Source organism: Aethalodelphis obliquidens, unplaced genomic scaffold, assembly GCF_003676395.1.
Source record: "Aethalodelphis obliquidens isolate GAN/ISIS:26980383/991018 unplaced genomic scaffold, ASM367639v1 scaffold1, whole genome shotgun sequence".
In the NCBI taxonomy this organism is placed as follows: domain Eukaryota; kingdom Metazoa; phylum Chordata; class Mammalia; order Artiodactyla; family Delphinidae; genus Aethalodelphis; species Aethalodelphis obliquidens.
Genome location: NW_020837945.1, coordinates 50,095,919 through 50,115,449, shown reverse-complemented (window position 1 = coordinate 50,115,449; position 19,531 = coordinate 50,095,919).

Below are 19,531 nucleotides of genomic sequence, written 5' to 3'. Positions count from 1 at the left end.
AACAGGATAGAAAGCCCAGAGATAATCCCATGCACATACGGTCACCTTATATTTGACAAAGGAGGCAAGAGTATACAATGGAGAAAAGACAGCCTCTTCAATAAGTGGTGTTGGGAAAACTGGACAGCTAAATGTAAAAGAATGAAATTAGAACACTTCCTAACACTATACACAAAAATAAACTCAAAATGGATTAAAGACCTAATTGTAAGGCTAGACAGTATAAAACTCTTAGAGGAAAACATAGGCAGAACACTGTATGACATCAATCACAGTAAGATCCTTTTTGACGCACCTTCTAGAGAAATGGAAATAAAAATAAACAAATGGGACCTAATGAAACTTAAAAGCTTTTGCACAGCAAAGGAAACCATAAATAAGATGAAAAGACAATATTTTCTCTCAGAATGGGAGAAAATATTTGCAAACTAAGCAATTGACAAAGGATTAATCTCCAATGTTACAAGCAGCTCATGCAGCTCAATACCAAAAAAACAAACCACCCAATCCAAAAATGGGCAGAAGACCTAAATAGACATTTCTGCCAACACACACATGAAAGGATGCTCAACATCACTAATCATTAGAGAAATGCAAATCAAAACTACAATGAGATATCACTCACACAGGTCAACATGGCTATCATCAAAAAATCTACAAACAATAATGCTGGAGAGGGTTTGGAGAAAAGGGAATCCTCTTGCACTGTTTGTGGGAATGTAAATTGATACAGTCACTATAGAGAACAGTATGGAGGTTCTTTAAAAAACTAAAAACAGAACTTCCATATGACCCAGCAATCCCACTACTGGGCATATACCCTGAGAAAACCATAATTCAAAAAGAGTCATGTACCACAATGTTAACTGCAGCACTATTTACAATAGCCAGGACAGGAATGCAACCTACGTGTCCATCGAGAGATGATTAAAGAAGATGTGGCACATATAAACAATGGAATATTACTCAGCCATAAAATGAAATGAAATTGAGTTATTTGTAGTGAGGTGGATGGACCTAGAGTCTGTCATACAGAGTGAAGTAAGTCAGAAAGAGAAAAACATATATCATATGCTAACACATATGTATGGAATCCAAAAAAAAAAATGGTGCTTATGAATGTTGGGGCAGGACAGAAATAAAGACGCAGATGTAGATAATGGACTTGAGGACATGGGGAGGAGGAAGGGTAAGCTGGGACAAAGTGAGAGAGTAACATTGACATATATACACTACCAAATGTAAAATAGATAGCTTGGGGGAAGCAGCTGCATAGCACAGGGAGATCAGCTCGGTTCTTTGCAACCACCTAGAGGGGTGGGATAAGGAGTGTGGGAGAGAGATGTAAGAGGGAAGAGATATGGGGATGTATGTATATATACATCTGATTCACTTTGTTATACAGCAGAAACTAACACACCATTGTAAAGTAATTATACTCCAATAAAGATGTTAAAATAATGGAATTTTTTAAATCTAGAGAAATAATTACTGGAAAAGTATTAACAACTATACCTAAATATTTAGGGATCTGTCAAGATGTTTTATCAAACATCTTGAAATTCAAATTTCAAATCTTCCGAATTTAATAAAACTGAACTCTCAATATGCAGTATTAAAGAGGTGTTACCATTGTGGTGAATCAAGTTGAAATGATTCATGACTTATACACTTATATACATTTATCTAATCAAAAACATATTTAGAGTATTAGGTTACCATTATGTTCTAAGAAAAACCACTGCATCAGCAGGCTTGATTTACCAGCAAATATGCTTACCTAAGTTTTTGTGTACCGTAACTTGGTCAAAATCTCAGGAACTGCAAAATTATACAAGATCTAACAGGAAGTAAAGAATGTTTTCCTTTCTCTTAAAGCTGGCGTATTGTATGACTAACTAAACATTTTAGAAATAGCATTTCTCCATTTCTCTCTTCCACAGGTTCTGTTTTCCAGGTTGATTTTTGCACATTCGTTATTAACCTATATCAATACACAGTCATATCTGAGCATCTGAGCTATGGAAATCTATGTTCATTTATATCTGTTAAATTATACTTCTATCTGTTATTTTGCAAAAATACTGACAGATCATTTTATTTTCCAGAAAGCCTAAATCACTATTGCTTTTGTGACAGTGCCATATTATTTTCCCTTTGACTTCAAAGAACAATGATACATGAGTGACGATAAGATTTAAAACCAAATAATGGACTATGTCTACATACATCAAATTCATAATAGGAGGACCTTTTGTGCACTGCAGAAAATATTGAGGTCTCAAAACAATTGATCCTTGAATGACACATTCCCAAACTAAACTCAAATCATCATCAGAATTGATTCCTTGATGACTTTAAGTTACATTATTAGTTTGATACTGATGTACCTTTTTTATGTTTTAACATTCTAAGGGTTTTATGCCTATAAATAGGTCACACATGTAAAACTTCCAAATTCAAAGCTCAGCAGACCAGGAAATTCAAACTTTGGTTATTGGAGACTTTATCACTTCAGCAGAATTCACTTTTTGTCATTCCAAAAGATCTTGTTACAGAAAGTCATAACAAGTGTCCATGAGTTCCAATATAATATACTCACAAAAATGAGTTTAAAAATGAGAGATATATACAAATTGTGTCATTACAAATCTTTTCACATTAGTTTATTAATTACCATCACCTAAACATGCATAATGTCTATCACATTATACAAAATTATTCCATGTACTTGTGTCATGAACTAACTATTTTTACTATGAATAAGTGTCCTTAATTGATCTTGGTAAAATCACTGGTTAAAATACTAGCTATGTGACTATGAAAAAAAATTCTGACATAAAATTCAGTATTATTTATCTTCTAAGGGGAAAATGCTGTGAAACATTCTTAATCATAGACAAATTACACATTTTCACATACTTTAAAATGAAAATATGGTTCATATTTCATCCTAATACTGACAATTATTTTCCTATCAAGGATTTCATATCATTTTTAGAATAATTAATCCTAATGGTAAGTCCTTTGCTATTTTTATTTATTTCCTGAGAATACTAACTTCAATTTTCCAATACATCTATAAATCATCTGTAACGCTTTAGTCTTCTCAGAAGGACCATAATACCATTTATATCACATTTAGATTTTTTATTTAAAAAATCACATTAAATTTACCATTTTCATATCCTGAGTATCTTTAACCTTTAGTTCTTTAATATGATATAATCTGACATTTTTTATCTTATGCTTCCTTATATTACTATGATCTTATTTTTACCTATTCCTAAATTCATACATCATAGGATCTGATGTATGGTGTCTGTTATAAATTAAGATATTAAACAAATTATTTAATAATTTGTTTAGGGATCTTTGATGATCACTGTACCAGCAAAGAGTTTGGTCCTCTATTCTTTCCAGTGGTGTGCTGTGCAGTTGTTAATGCATTCTGTGGATAGCTCAGACTCTAATTTTACTATCATAAAAAAATTGAGGAAATAGCCTTAATTGTATGTATGTCAAATCAGTGATTGTATTCTCAAATCAGTGATTCCCAACTCTTGTTGCATATTAGAATCTCCTGGTAACTTAAAAGTAATTTTTGATGCCCACTCACCACCTCACTCCACCACAACTTTATGTTCTGTTGTAGGTCCTGGGCATCATGTTGAAAACCACTTGTGTAAGTTTACAGATATTTTTCTTTTAGATTACTGATAAAATCTTCACTATGGTCTGAACTTTCAGGAAATAATCAGAAACAAATATCTTCAATCTGCTGCTTCAGATGTAGAAGGAAAGTTACAATGGTATACTAAACCTTGTAAATACTCATTAAGTTTCTTAAATGACTTGAAAAATACCTCATGTAAATAAAAATGGTAGACCACTCTTTATTCTTAGAAATGACGAAGTTGGAGAACTTTATACATTGTCAACTGATATTGTCAGCTGACATAATCCCAAAGATGATCTTAATCCTCTTTTCTTTTCATATTTCACTATTATTTTTTAAGTGTTTATATCAATTTTGTAAAAGTGTTTATGATGATAATGCTTTATATTGTACAATCCTTGTTAAGAGTCATGGTATGTGAAACATTACCTGTACAACAAGCAATTGCTTGTGAAAATATTTTTGAATTTTTAAACTTATTTACTAATTCAAGAAATAGGAGCCGGGTTTCTACTAATGGCCAGCAAATTTGCCAAGTTCTGAGACTACTACAATAAACGTTAGACATGGATTTTAGCCTTAAGGAACACCAACTAGTTTGAGAGACGAGTCTTCAGACAATTAACTATACTTCCCTGAATACTGAAATATTCAAATTATGTTAAAAAAACATGGGAGAATGAGTCTTAAAAGGTAGTCATTAGTAACATTCCATAATAAGATAGATAATAGTTTTGCTAAAATTTGTGGGTTCCATAAAAAGTGTAGCATTTTAGAATTAAAATAGAGAAATTCTGAAACAGGAATCAGTAAATTTTAGCCCATTGCCTGTTACTATCTGAGCTGAGAGTTAAGAACAGTTTTTATACTTCTAATGGTTGGAGAAAAAATAATATTTCATAAAATGTAAAGTTATCTGAAACTCAGAATTAATTTGCCATAAATAAAATGGCATTGGAACACAGCCAGATTCATCTTAAATATTGTCTATGGCTGTGTTGCATTGTAATGGCAATGGCGAGTAGCTGCAAGAGGATTCTGGCTTGCAACAACTAAACACTATCTGGCTCTTTACAGAAAAAGGTTGCCAATACCTGCTCCAGGTCAACACCATTGACAAGAGCTTTCTGTGACAATGGGCATGTTCTATACCTGTACTATCAAAGACAATATCTACTGGGTACATATAGCTATTGAGATCTTGATATGTGATCAGTGTGATGATGAAACTGATTATTGTAATTAAAATTTCTCTATTTTTAATTATTATTTTATTCTAATTGTTTTAAGTTCAGTTCATTTTGAGCAATGTAGCATTAATAGTTAAAAGTATTTACTCTGGAGTAAGGATGCATAGAGTTTAAGTTCAGCTCTGATCCAAACTGGTTCTGAACCTTGGAAAATCTAATCTTTTGGATGTACTACTATAGCTATCTTACTTATTAGCACAGAATGAGTTAATACCTGTAAAGCACATATGATTCTAACTAGAAAACAGATGCTGAAATAGTGATTGCCATTACATTATGGTTGTTTTGACATTAATATATTCAACAAATTAACACACCAAATATTTGTGTTCCCAACACCTATTATAGGTGCCAAGAACACAACTGAAGCAACAGAGAGGATATCTGTTTTGGTAGAGCTTACGTATTGCTAGCCATGATGCAATACAAGATACAACAAAAATATGTGGCATTAGTTACAAGTAATAACTTATATGAATCAAGAATGTATTGACATCATGAAAGGGAATAAATCAGAAATTATCTAACTGCAAAATCTGCTATAAGCCTATGTAATCTACAGCCTCCAATTTTAATGTTTTGCTTACTTTGGATCATCTCCAATATTCTTACTGATGGATCTTGTAGAAATAAAGTATAAATCAAAATTTTTTTTAATTTGTATTAACAGAAAGCGATGGGTATCTCTTTAACATATTGATGTTCCCCAAGTTATTTTATTTCTAAAATGTCTTCTAAAGACAAAGATATCAAAATAAAATTACAGGCCAAAATCACTGAAGAACATAGATGCAAAAAATGCTCAACAAAATACTAGCAAATCGAATCCAACAACACATTGAAAGAATCATACACCCTGATCAAGTGGGATTTATCCCAGGGTTGCTAGGATTCTTCAATATACACAAATCGATCAATGTGATACACATTAACAAACTGAATAAAAAACATATGATCATCTCAATAGATGCAGAAAAAACTTTCGACAAAATTCAACACCCATTTGAGAGAGATAAAACCTCTCCAGAAAGTAGGCATAGAGGGAACTTACCTCAACACAATAAAGGCCATATATGAGGCCAAACCTATAAAGGCCAAACCTAACATCATACTCAATGGTAAAAAGCTGAAAGCATTTCCTCTAAGATCAGGAACAAAACGAGGACACCCACTCTCACCTCTATTATTCAACATAGTTTTGGGAGTCCTAGCCACGACTATCAGAGAAGAAAAAGCAATAAAAGGAATCCAAATTGGGAAGTAAGAAGTAAAACTGTCACTGTTTGAAGACGACATGATACTATACATAGACAATCCTAAATATATTACCAGAAAACTACTAGAAGTCAATGAATCTGGTAAAGTTGCAGGAGACAAAATTAATGCACAGAAATTTCTTGCATTCCTATACACTAACAATGAAAGATCAGAAAGAGAGATTAAAGAACCAATCCCATTTACCATCACACCAAAAAGAATAAAATACCTAAGAATAAACCTACCTAAGGAGGCAAAAGACCTGTACTCTGAAATCAAAGATGATACAAACTGATGGAGAGATATACCATGTTCTTGGATTGGAAGAATCAATATTGTGAAAATAACTATACTACCCAAAGCAACTTACAGATTTAGTGCAATCCCTATCAAATTACCAAAGGCATTTTTCACAGAATTAGAACAAAAAATTTTACACTTTGTATGGAAACACAAAAGACCCTGAATGGTGAAAGCAATCTTGAGAAAGAAGAATGGAGCTGGAGGAGTCAGGCTCCTGGACCTCAGACTATACTACAAACCTACAGTAATCACAACAATATGCTACTGGCAAAAAAACAGAAATATAGATCAATGGAATAGGATAGAAAGCCCAGAGATAAACACATGCACCTATGGTCAACTAATCTATGACAAAGGAGGCAAGGATATACAATGGAGAAAAGACAGCCTCTTCAATAAGTGGTGCTGGGAAAACTGGACAGCTACATGTAGAAGAATGAAATTAGAACACTCCCTAACACTCTACACACAAAAAAAACCTCAAAATGGATTAAAGACCTAAATATAAGGCCAGACACTATAAAACTCTTGGCAGAAAATATAGGCAGAACACTTTTTGACGTAAATCACAGCAAGATATTTTTCAATCCACCACCTAGAGTAATGAAAATAAAGACAAAAATAAACAAATGAGACCTAATTAAACTTAAAAACTTTTGCACAGCAAAGGAAACCATAAACAAAACGAAAAGACAGCCTTCAGATTGGGAGAAAATATTTGCAAATGAAGCAACTGACAAGGAATTAATTTCCAAGATATACAAACTGCTCATGCAGCTCAATATCAGAAAACAAATAACCCAGTCAAAAAATGGGCAGAAGACCTGAATAGACATTTCTCCAAAGGAGACATACAGATGGCCAACAAATACATGAAAAGATGCTCAACGTCACTAATTAAAGAAATACAAATCAAAACTACAATGAGGTATCACCTCACACCAGTCAGAATGGCCATCATCAAAAAATCTATAAACAATAAATGTTGGAGAGGGTGTGGAGAAAAGGGAACCCTCCTACACTGTTTGTGTGAATGTAGATTGGTACAGCCACTATGGAGAACAGTAGGGAGGTTCCTTAGAAGACTAAAAATAGTGTTGCCATGATTCAGCAATCCCACTCCTGGGCATATATCTAGAGAAAACCAGATTTCGAAAGGATGCATGCACTCCGATGTTCATTGCAGCACTATTTACAATAGCCAGGATATGGAAGCAACCTAAATGTCCACTGACAGAATGGATAAAGATGTGGTACCTATATACAATGGAATATTACTCAGCCATAAAAAGGAACGAGATAGTACCATTTGCAGAGATGTGGAGGCAAATAGTGTGAAGTGAAAATTTTAGGTAAACATACCACATGTTTATATAATTAGAAAAAATTTACCTATTTATGGATTTTATGATGGTGTTATCAGCTTTTTCAAAATTGTAATTTGGTGCCAATCTCACACAAAGTAAACATTGACTTCCATATCTAATTTTATTCATAGTTTTTATCCTTTTCCTTTTGTATCCTTCGCCCCCCGCCCCCCGAAATTGTGTAAGCTTTAGGCACCATAAAACCTGGATCTGCCTTGATCAGATTTTAAAATGGATACTAGTTGGAAAATATTTTATTACAGTAAACTTTCTGGGCTATATATTTCCAAAAACAAAAAACTATGGAAAATATTAAAAATGTATATCTCTAAATATAATGCATGGTAGGTATTATGCTTCTTTATATGTGACCTTAGAAAAGGAATTCCTTTGAACTTAGTGAAAATGCAACATTTAGGCCAGATCTAAGGCAGCCAGAGAAAGGTGGGAAAATATGTAAGATTTTTAATGTCTTACTTAGACTGAAGAATTATTTCCAATCATGTATTAACTATCACCTCTGAGCTATTAGAAATTAATAATTTCATATGATACATGATTGAGCTCATAGCTCTATATTTAAATATTATTCTTTCCTCTGGAATGCAAATAAGTGGGATGAGCTAGTAATAATCCATATTTCAACTGTTTTTTTGCCTATTTTTATTATCAAATTATATATATTAAGAATATTATTCTATACAGATTCCCTTCACTCGTAGAATCTTTCTTCCTCACTCAGTCCTCCTCCTCACATTACTATTTACACCATGAAAATTTAGTAACTTGGCAAATTTTTCCATTAAATATTTATGGTATATATGCATGTTACTTTTCTTTCTTACGTGTCTAGGATGTCATTTCATAGCCTTATTTGCCTAGTTTCTATATAATGTCTTAAATGTTACATGGAACTTAGATAGTTTGATATTATCCCACAAGTCACTGAATCTATTTCTTTTCTTCAGTATTTAATCTATGCTTCAATTTGGATAGTTTCTATTGCTATGTGTTCAGGTTCACTGATCTTTTATTCTGCAGATGTTTACTGTAATCTGGTTTATTTCATCTAGAAAAATTTTTATTTCAGTTATTGTATTTCTCATTTCTAGATATTCTTTTTTATTTATTTATATCTTTCATAAGCAGAAACCAGCAGCTGTCACTGCATGAACTTATTTGTTTATCCTTTCTTTATTGATCACACTCTGGTCCTGCTAGTTATCAAGTATACGAAAAGAGTTGCTTTATGTATTTTGTCTGGTTTCCTAGTTATTTAAACCATGAATGAAAGTCCAGCACTCTATCATATCTAGAGACAGAAGTCTTGAGTTTTCTTTTTACTAGTGTACATGATCCAGTCAGACATTACCAAGACATTAGTTCAAAACCAGAAGGCTTATTAACACAACGATGAGATGTTTGTCTTTAGTTATCTTAATGTGCGATGACTCACTTTACCTTGGCCTGCAATTGTGTGAGTAGGTGATATGCTTCAAATTGAATTTTAGTATTGAAAACACGTGTGTGTGTGTGCATGCATGCCCATGTGTGTGCGTGTCCATATGCTCCTGTCTATGATTTGAGGCCATAACTGAAAAAAATGACTACTTCACTTTAGATATTTAGGGAAAAAAATATAAATCAAAATATGAGAAATTAATGTATATAGAAGTAATAGAAACAGAAAAGAAATAGAAATTATAAATACATCTAAAATTGGAAAACTTTTTTAAGCTATTGCAATGCTTGAACTGGAATGTGGTAGAAAAGGAAAAATATATATATATATAAAGACTATTTCTGAAATATAACTGTAAAATTCCTAAGTAAATTATAGTAATTATAAGTAATTATAAATTATAAATTTATCCTATGGGATAAAATTGACAGTATATTTTAAGACTAATACACCATGTCCAAGTAGGTTTAGTTCAGGATATGAAGATGTTTCTATGTTAGCACACTCTGTTCAATCAGCAGTGGTAACTTTGCATTCAAACTGACTGTGAAACTCATAAGACACAGTACATTTCAAATAACACCAAATTTATCTAGCCTTAATTAAGAATATAAGATGGGTAATGACAGGTAACACATTCTTTTCAAGTACACATGGAACATTCTCTAAGATAGATCCCATGCTAGGCCACAAAAAAAGCCGCAGTAAATTTAAGAAAACTGATATCATATCAAGCAGCTTTTCTAAACAGCACTATGAGACCAGAAATCAACTACAAGAAAAAAGTGGCAAAAACACAAACACATGGAGGCTAAACAATATGCTACTCAACAACCCATGGATCACTGAAGAAATCAAAGAGGAAATTAAAAAATACCTAGAGACAAATGAAAATGGGAACACAACAATCCAAAACCTCTGGGACACAACAAAATCAATTCTAAGAGGGAAGTTTATAGAAATGAAAGCTTACCTCAGGAAACAAGACAAACCTCAAATAAACAACCTAATACACCTAAAGGAACTAGAAAAAGAACAAATAAAACCCAAAGTTAGTATAATTAAAAAAAGAAAGAGCAGAGATCAGAGCAGAAGTAAATAAAATAGACACTAAAAAAAAAAAAAAATAGAAAAGATCCATGAACCTACAATATGGTTCCTTGAAAAAATAAGCAAAATTGATAAACCTTTAACCATATTCATCAAGAAAAAAAGAGGGCTTAAATCAGTAAGATCAAAAATGAAAACGGAGATGTTACAATAGACACCACAGAAATCCAAATGATCATAAGAGACTATTACAAGCAACTATATGCCAATAAAATGGACAACCTAGAAGAAATGGACAAATTCTTATAAAAGTACAACCTTCCAAGACTGAACCAGGAAGAAATAGAAAATATGAACAGACAAATTGCCAGTACTAAAATTGAATCAGTAGTTTTAAAACCCCCAACAAATCAAAGTCCAGGACCAGATGGCCTCACAGGAAAATTCTACCAAACATATAGAGAAGAGTTAAAACCTATCCTTCTGAAAGTATTCCAAAAAATTTGCAGAGGAAGGAACACTTCTGAACTCATTCTATGAGGCAAGCATCAACCTGATACCAAAACGAGACAAAGATACCACAATAAAATTACAGGTCAATATCACTGATGAATATAGATACAAAAATACTCAACAAAATATTAGCAAACCAAATCCAACAATAAATTCGAAGGATCATACAAAATGATCAAGTGGGATTTAACCCAGGGATGCAAGGATTTTTCAATATCCATAAACCAACTGATGTCATACATCATATTGACAAATTGAAGATTAAAAACCATGTGATCATCTCAATAGGTTCATAAAAAGCCTTTGAAAAATTCAACATCCATTTATGATAAAAAACTCTCCAGAAAGTGGGAATAGAGAGAATTTACCTCAACATAATAAAGGTCACATATGACAAACCCACAGCTAACATCATACTCAGTGGTGAAAAGCTGAAAGCATTTCCTCTAAGATCAAGAACAAGACAAGGATGTCCACTCTTCCCACTTTTAATCAACATAATTTTGGAAGTCCTAGCCACAGTAATCAGAAGAAAAATAAATAAAAGGAATCCAAACTGGAAAGGATGAAGTAAAACTGTCACTGTCTGCAGATGACATGATACTAAACATAGAAAATCCTAAAGATGCCACCAGAAAACTACTAGGGCTTATTGATAAATTCAGTTAAGTTGCAAGATACAAAATTAATATACAGAAATATGTTGCATTTCTATACACTAACAATGAACTATCAGAAAGAGAAATTCAGGAAACCAATTTACCATCACATGAAAAAGAATAACTAGGAATAAATGGAATAAACCTACCTAAAGAGGTGAAAGATCTGTACTCAGAAAGCCATAAGACACTGATGAAAGAAAAGTGAAGATGACAAACAGATGGAAAGATATATCATGTTCATGGATTAGAAGAATCAATACTGTTAAAATGACCATACTATCCAAGGCAATATAAAGATTCAATGCAATCCCTATTAAAATTACAATGGCATTTTTCACAGAACTAGAACAACTAATTTTAAAATTTGTATGGAAACACAAAAGTCCCTGAATAGGCAAAACAATGTTAAGAATAGAGGTGGAGGAATAATGCTCCCTGACTTCAGACTACACTACAAAGCTACAGCAATCAAAACGGTGTGGTACTGGCACAAAAACAGACACATAAATCAATGGAACAGGAGAGAGAACCCAGAAATAAATCCACACACCCATGGACAATTAATCTATGACAAAAGAGGCAAGAATATACAATGAAGAAAAGACAGTCTTCTTGATAGCGGTGCTGGGAAAACAACATGTAAAAAAATAAAAATGAGCTACATGTAAAAGAATGAAATTAGAACATTCTGTGACACCATATACAAAAGTAAACTCAAAATAGATTAAAGACCTAAATGTAAGGCCAGATACTATAAAACTCTTAGAGTAAAACATAGGTAGAACACTCTTTGCCATAAATCACAGCAATAGTTTTTTGGATCTGTCTCCTAGAAAAATGGAAATGAAAACAAATATAAACAAATGGAATCTAATTCAAAGCTTTTGCATGCCAAAGGAAACCACTGACAAAATGAAAAGACAACCTACTGAATGGGAGGAAATATTTGCAAATAATAGGACCAATACGGGGTTGATATCCAACATATATAAATAGCTCATACATCTCATCATCAAAAAAAAAAAAACCCAATCAAATAATGAGCAGAAGGACTGAATAGACATTTTTTCCAAAGAGGAAATGTAGATGGCCAACAGGCACATGAAAAGATGTTCAACATCACTAGTCATCAGGGAAATGCAAATCAAAACCACAATAAGATATGGCCTCACACCTCTCAGAATGGCTATCATCAAAAAGAACACTAATAACAAACGCTGGAAAGGATGTGGAGAAAAGGGGACCTTTGTCCACTGTTGGTGGGAATGCATATTGGTGTAGCCACTGTGGAAAACACTATGGATGGAGGTTTCTCAAAAAACTAAAATTAGGAATACCATGTAACTCAGAAGTACCACTCCTGGGACATATCTGAAAAAAACAAAAGCACTAATTTGAAAAGATAGATGCACCCTAACGTTCACCGAAGTATGATTTACTATTGCCAATATATGGAAGCAACCTAAGTGTCCTTCAATAGGTCAATAGATAAAGTGGTGTGTGTATACACACACACCACACACACACACTCACACAACAGAATACTACTCAGCCATAAAAAAGAATGAAATTTTGTCATTTTCAGCAACATGGATGGACTTGGAAGGCATTAAGGTAAGTGAGCTAAGTAAGACAGAGAAAGACAAATGCTGTATGATATCAATTTTATGTGGAATTAAAAAAAAAGAAAAAACTAGTGAATATAATGAAAAAAAAAGCAGACTCACAAATATAGAGAACAATCTGGTAGTTACCAGTGGAGAGAGGGAAGGGGGAAGCAACATAAGGGTGAGTAATTGGGAGGAACAAACTATTGGGTGTAAGATAGGCCACAAGGATGTATTGCACAACATGAGGAATATAGCCAATATTTGGTAATAACTGTAAATGCAGTATAACCATTAAAATGTGTATTAAAATTAAAAAATAGATTAGAATATAGAAGGTACAATTGAATCTTATTTCTTTTGGCAAATATAAATGTATATATTTAAAATGTAAAAAGTAAAAAGGGTAACAATGTAGCATGTACAGCAACATGAAAGTGAAGCTCCTATGACTCTCAGGCGCAGCTTCTTATGTCCCCAAATAATTTCACGCTTAAGACACACATGCTCCTCCAAGTGCAGGGAAGTTGTAATTTCCATGCACCCATTATACACTGCTAGTCACAGAGCCCCTTAAGAGTAATGACTATCTCACATTCTACAGTGCCATTACAGCTCATCAATACTGGTTACCAGCTATTCAATAAATAATATCAGTGATGAAGTACTGGTTGTTGGTCTGGCACATATTGATAGTTCTTGATCTGATTCCCATGTATAGTGGCTCTATTGTTTTGTATAGGTTCCTTAAGTTAATGATGCAAAAATAATCTGCCTAGGAGCTAAGGCATCAGGTATTTATGAGCCTATAGGAGAAGCCACAGAGCCAGCTACTAACATTTTCCTTCCAGTGTGGGGATTTTTTCAGTACACATTATCATAATACATGAAAATGAGAAAGGATTTACCTATGTACATAGATGTAGGGAGTTTATAAAAAGACACCTGGTAAAATACAACATCCAATCTTTATTTTTAAGAAACCCTTAGTAAAATAAGACTAGAAAGATTAAAATAGTTAATATAAATCTCCAAATGACTGTCAATGTCATGTGATACTTAATGGTGAAACACTACATTCCAAACAAATAAGAAAAAAGAGAACGAGTTATGTATCAAGATGGTGGCATAGGTTATTCCCCGCTTCAATCTTCCTCAGCAGAAGACCAAATAGCAACTATCCACAGGCAAGACACCATTGTGAAAATCCCAGAACCTGGAGGTCAGGCTAAAGCACCCCCTTGACTGAGAAGGACAGCATTAGAAGGGAAAGAGAAACAGTTTCATTTTGACCACATCACGCCTCTCCCAGGCCAGCACAGGACTGCACAAAGAGGGCTTTCTCCAGTGGAAAAACAGCTTGACATGGATATCCAGCTCCCCAATATCAAGCATCCTCTTAGGATGCTTCCTAAGAGGCCCACTGGGGTCTCACCTCACAGGGATCACTGGGGGTGGGAGGGTCTGCAGGGCTCAATCACTGGGTATGCAATAGACAATGAAGGGGAGAGGGCCTTCCTTGTATTAACCAGTGCTCAGATCCTGGTGAACTGCATTCCTGGTAACAGTGGCAGAGAGCCCAGCCAGCGGCTCTGCAAAACCAAGCCTGTGTCTCTATCTGGCCAGGGAACCTAGTTGACAGTCAGACAAGGAGCCAAGCCAACAGTCTTGCCCAACTATCAAGCATAGCCTCTGGCCTCACAGAACCAGGGTGTCTGAACAGTGAACCTAGGCAACCTCTGAGCCCAGCCTATGGCCCTGACTGATTGCTGAACAGCCTGAGGCCTAGCCCAAGCAGGCAGCCCAGCCATTGACCCTGCCCAACCATTGACCACCATCTTTAGCCCCACCCAATAGCAGGATAAAGGATGCCCCACCCACTAGAAAGCCAGGCCAGTGGCCTCACCCCACAGCAGAACACAACCAGCAGCCTACCTGATCAGGAAGCCCAGTCTCCATCCCTGAACAACTTCAGCACACAGCCTGTGGCCCCACCAGATTACATAGCACATCATGAGTCTCTGACCAACAACAAAGCTCTGATGTGGCCTTGTCTGAAAACTGGGTCCAGTCAGGAGCACTGAGTCCAGTTGAGAGCACGTCCTGAGGCCCCACCCAACCAAGAGTCATTGCAGAGCCCACCTAGTGGCCCTACCTGACCTTGGAGCATAGTCTGCAGCCCGGCCAAGCAGAAAGCCCATCCTGTGGTCTCACTTGAACTCGAAGCCCAGCAAACTCTTCCAACTGCAGAACCCAGCCAGCAGTAACCCTCTCCCAAGTCAGAACGAAGACAGTGGTGTGGTCCAACCAGAAACCCCAATAGCAAGGCCTGCCTTCCTGCCTGCCAATGCTACCAGCTGAGCCCTCCAGTCCCCCAAGCTGATCTGACTGGTGATGGTCTTTCCCTGCAGAATCAAACCTGTAAAGCCTGGAAGAGGAGACTGCTTACTCAAATGCACAGTTACCAATGCAAAGATATCAGGATCACTAGGAACTGGGTCAGCAGGAAACCACCAAAGGAAACACATAAATATACTCACCGGTGCCAACTAAAATATTGGCACTTGCCATCTGCCTCTACAAGGATTAAGACACTAGCTACTATAGCTGCTGACCTTCAACACACCCTGAAAGGAGTTCAGGGTGGAGATCAGGAATGAGGCACTCTGTGCTCTGGGATAAACTGGCAGTACAGAGCTTCAGATAGTTAGAAATTTTCAGAAGAATATTTTATAAGCCTAATTCTTACATCTCCTCATATCTAGAAAAGCACTAAAACCATTAATGGTGACATCTGCTCTTTGTGATGCAGCAAGCCTCTACCAAAATATTTGCTTGACTGCACGTACCCCTAAAATCATATATAATACTGACCTTTCCTCCAACCTCTTTGAAGCCGGTACCTCCGAGTTATCCAAGATGCTGTCTCTCACGCTACAGTCCTCATTTTGCTCCAAATAAAACTTAACTTACAACTCTCATGTGAACTTTCTTCAGTTGACACTGGTAAATATAAATATATATTCAAAGTTAGATTCTCTAATATTGTTATGGTGGTACATAAATCACAACTAAGTTTAAAAGTTAATACATTAAAAACTGTAATAATTTGGTTGTGGATGCACACTATAAAAAGATGTAACTTGTAATATCAATCACCTAAAATCTGAGGAAGGGGAAAAGTAAAAGTACAAATTTAAAACATCCTATGTAAGGCTAATGGTAACCACAAAGGAAACACCTGTAGTAGATACACAAAAGATTATGATAAAGGACTCAAAGAATATGCCTCAAAAAGTTTTCAAATCACAAAGGAAGACAGCAAGAGAGGAAGCAAGGAACAAAGGACCTACAAAACAGTCAGAAAACAACAGAATCTCAATACTAGTAAGTCCTTACCTATAAATAATCAGTTTAACGGTAAATGGGTTAAAGTATCCATTAAAAAGACAGAATAGCTGAAAGAATAAAAAACAAGGTCCCACAATATACTCACTTTACCTTTAAGGGCACACACAGACTGAGCATAAAGGGATAGAAAAAGATATTTCTGGCAAATAGTAACCAAAAGAAAGCAGAAGTAGCTAAACTTATACATACTGAAAAAGCTCTTTGACATTGGTCTTGGCAATGATTTTTTTGTTTATGATACCAGAAACATAAGTATATGAAAAGGTAATCAACCTCACTAATCATCAGGGAAATGCTAACCCAAACCATAATGAGCTATAACTTCACACTTGTTAGGATGGCTATTTTATCAAAAAGCACAGTCTTGAAGAGTTATCTGCACCCCCCACCCCATGTTCACTGCAGAACTGTTCACAATAACCAAGACATGGAAACAATCTAAGTGTCCTTCAATGAATAAATGGATAAAGAAAACAAGATTATATAATGAAGTATTATTCAGACATAAGAAAAACCCTGTCATTTGTGACAACATGGATGAACCTTGAGTACATTATGTTAGGTGAAAGTAGTCAGAGAGAGAAAGACAAATACTGTATGATATCACTTATATGTAGAATCTGAGCAAAACTGCACTTATGGAAACAGAGTAAGTTTGGTTGCCAGGAGCTAGGTGGTGGGGGAAAATAGGGTACAGGTGGTCAAAGGGTACAAATTTCCAGTTATAAGATGAATAAGTTCTAGGGGAACATAACATAGCATGGTGACCATAGTTAACAATACTGATCATATACTTGAAAGTTGTTAAGAGTAGTAAATCTTAAGAGGTCTCACCACCAAAAAAAAAAAAAAAAAGAAGCGTTAACTCTAAGAGGTGATGGATGTGTTAACTATCCTTACTGTGGTAATCATTTTGCAGTGTATATATATATATATATATATATAGCAAGTCATCCCTGTATACTTTATACTTATACAATGTTATATGTCAACTATATCTCAATAAAACTGAAAAAATATAATACTTGAAAGTAGATGAAAAAATAAACAAGACAAAAATGTAGCCTTATATAATTTAACTTTGTTCTGGAATTCTTAGTGTAATTTCATAATAAAATGAAATAGGAAAAGAGTATTTTAAAAAATTGAAACAATGACTGCCTCTGGAAGAACATTAAAGTGGCTGACTACAAAATACATGGTAAGAAATCAATAGCGTATTCATTCTTCAGTTAACTGATTGAGTACTTGTATGCCAAATATTGTGTTACTTAAAACTGAATGTTTCAGAGTCCCTTCTACAAAGGGCTTATCTACAGCAGTGGTCCTCAACCAGAGCCACACTGGAATTGCCTGAGGAGGCTCTTGCTAAATACACAAGCATGAGCCACATATCAGAACTGTTGAATCATAGGTGCCTTTATTTTAGGAGAGAGAGAGAGAAAAAAAATTTTTTTCCAATTCTTTTATGTATAAAGCCACAAATCCTGGGCTCCCCTGGTGGCACAGTGGTTAAGAAGCTGCCTGCCAGTGCAGGGGACAAGGGTTCAAGCCCTAGTCTGGGAAGATCCCACATGCCGCGGGGAGCAACTAAGCCTGTGTGCCACAACTACTAAGCCTGTGCTCTAGAGCCCACAAGCCACAACTACTGAGCCTGCATGCCACAACTACTGAGCCTGCGTGCCACAGTTACTGAAGCCTGCACGCCTAGAGTCCGTGATCCACAACAAGAGAACCCACCGCAACAAGAAGCCAATGCACTGCAATGAAGAGTAGGCCTCGCTTGCTGCAACTAGAGAAAGCCCATGCGCAGCAATGAAGACCCAATGCAGCCAAAAATAAATTAAAAAATAAAATAAATAAAGCCACTAATCCTAAGTAATTACAATGCAGTGAGTTACATATTATGATAAATGAAATAGAGAAGAGAGGGGCCTTGCCCAAATTCAAAAATCAAGAAAGAATTCTTAGGGAAAAGCAGTAAGTCAAAAACTGAATGGTGAATAAGAGTTTTTTAGATGAATAAGTAGGTATGGAAAGTTTGTTCCATGCAGGAAAAAGGAAAACGAAATCTTGTTCAAAAGCCCTGATGCAACAAAGTGGCCTAAGAACGAGACATTTTCTATATACTGATCTTAACCCTTTGGAACATAAACGGGGAGCAGAAATTGTCAAGAATTTTACAGAATTTGTATTTTAAAAAACAGCAATAAATTATAGAAACGTCTCTTCAGAGGTATGCAAAAGAATCAACATAGGAAATATATAGTATTCCTGAATGGGAACTCAGTCATATAAAGATGCAAATCTTCTCAAAATTAGTGCATAAAGAAAAAAATAATATCATATGGTTTGTATTTATGTTCTGACATTTCATTAGAATACACTCATTAAAATATCATAAGGTTCTTTAACGTGTACTCTGTTTCCTGGATTCACTCTAACTTTAGATTAGATTTTTTAAATTTTATTTCACTTATTTTCATTTTTATTCATTTCATTTTGGAAAGGGTATATTTTTGTTCCTAAAGATCAGATACTTATGTGAGTCTTCGTACATAGAGATAGAAGATAAAAAACATTAGGAACAACTCTAAGAGGAAAATGTGAAAATATAAAAAACAGATTTCCAACCAGATTATGAAATACCAAATTTGAACAATAAGAATAAACTTGAATTGACTTTTTGCTGTACTAGAAATTAAAGATGATCTACAATTAAAAAAGCCACCCAGGGCCTCTGGCAATGGCTAAATATGTAGGCAATGTAAACTTAAAAAGTAAACAAATTTTCTTTAAAAATGAACTCAATTGGGGTCAAACATTACAAAAAATGTTTATGTCAAAGATTCAAAAGGAGAGAAGAGAGGTAACCTGGGCATTTGAATCTAATGTTTCCTTGATAAGAAATAGACAAACCCCAATGAGATTTTAATGACATTCTATCACTACTGATAGGATACAAAGAAA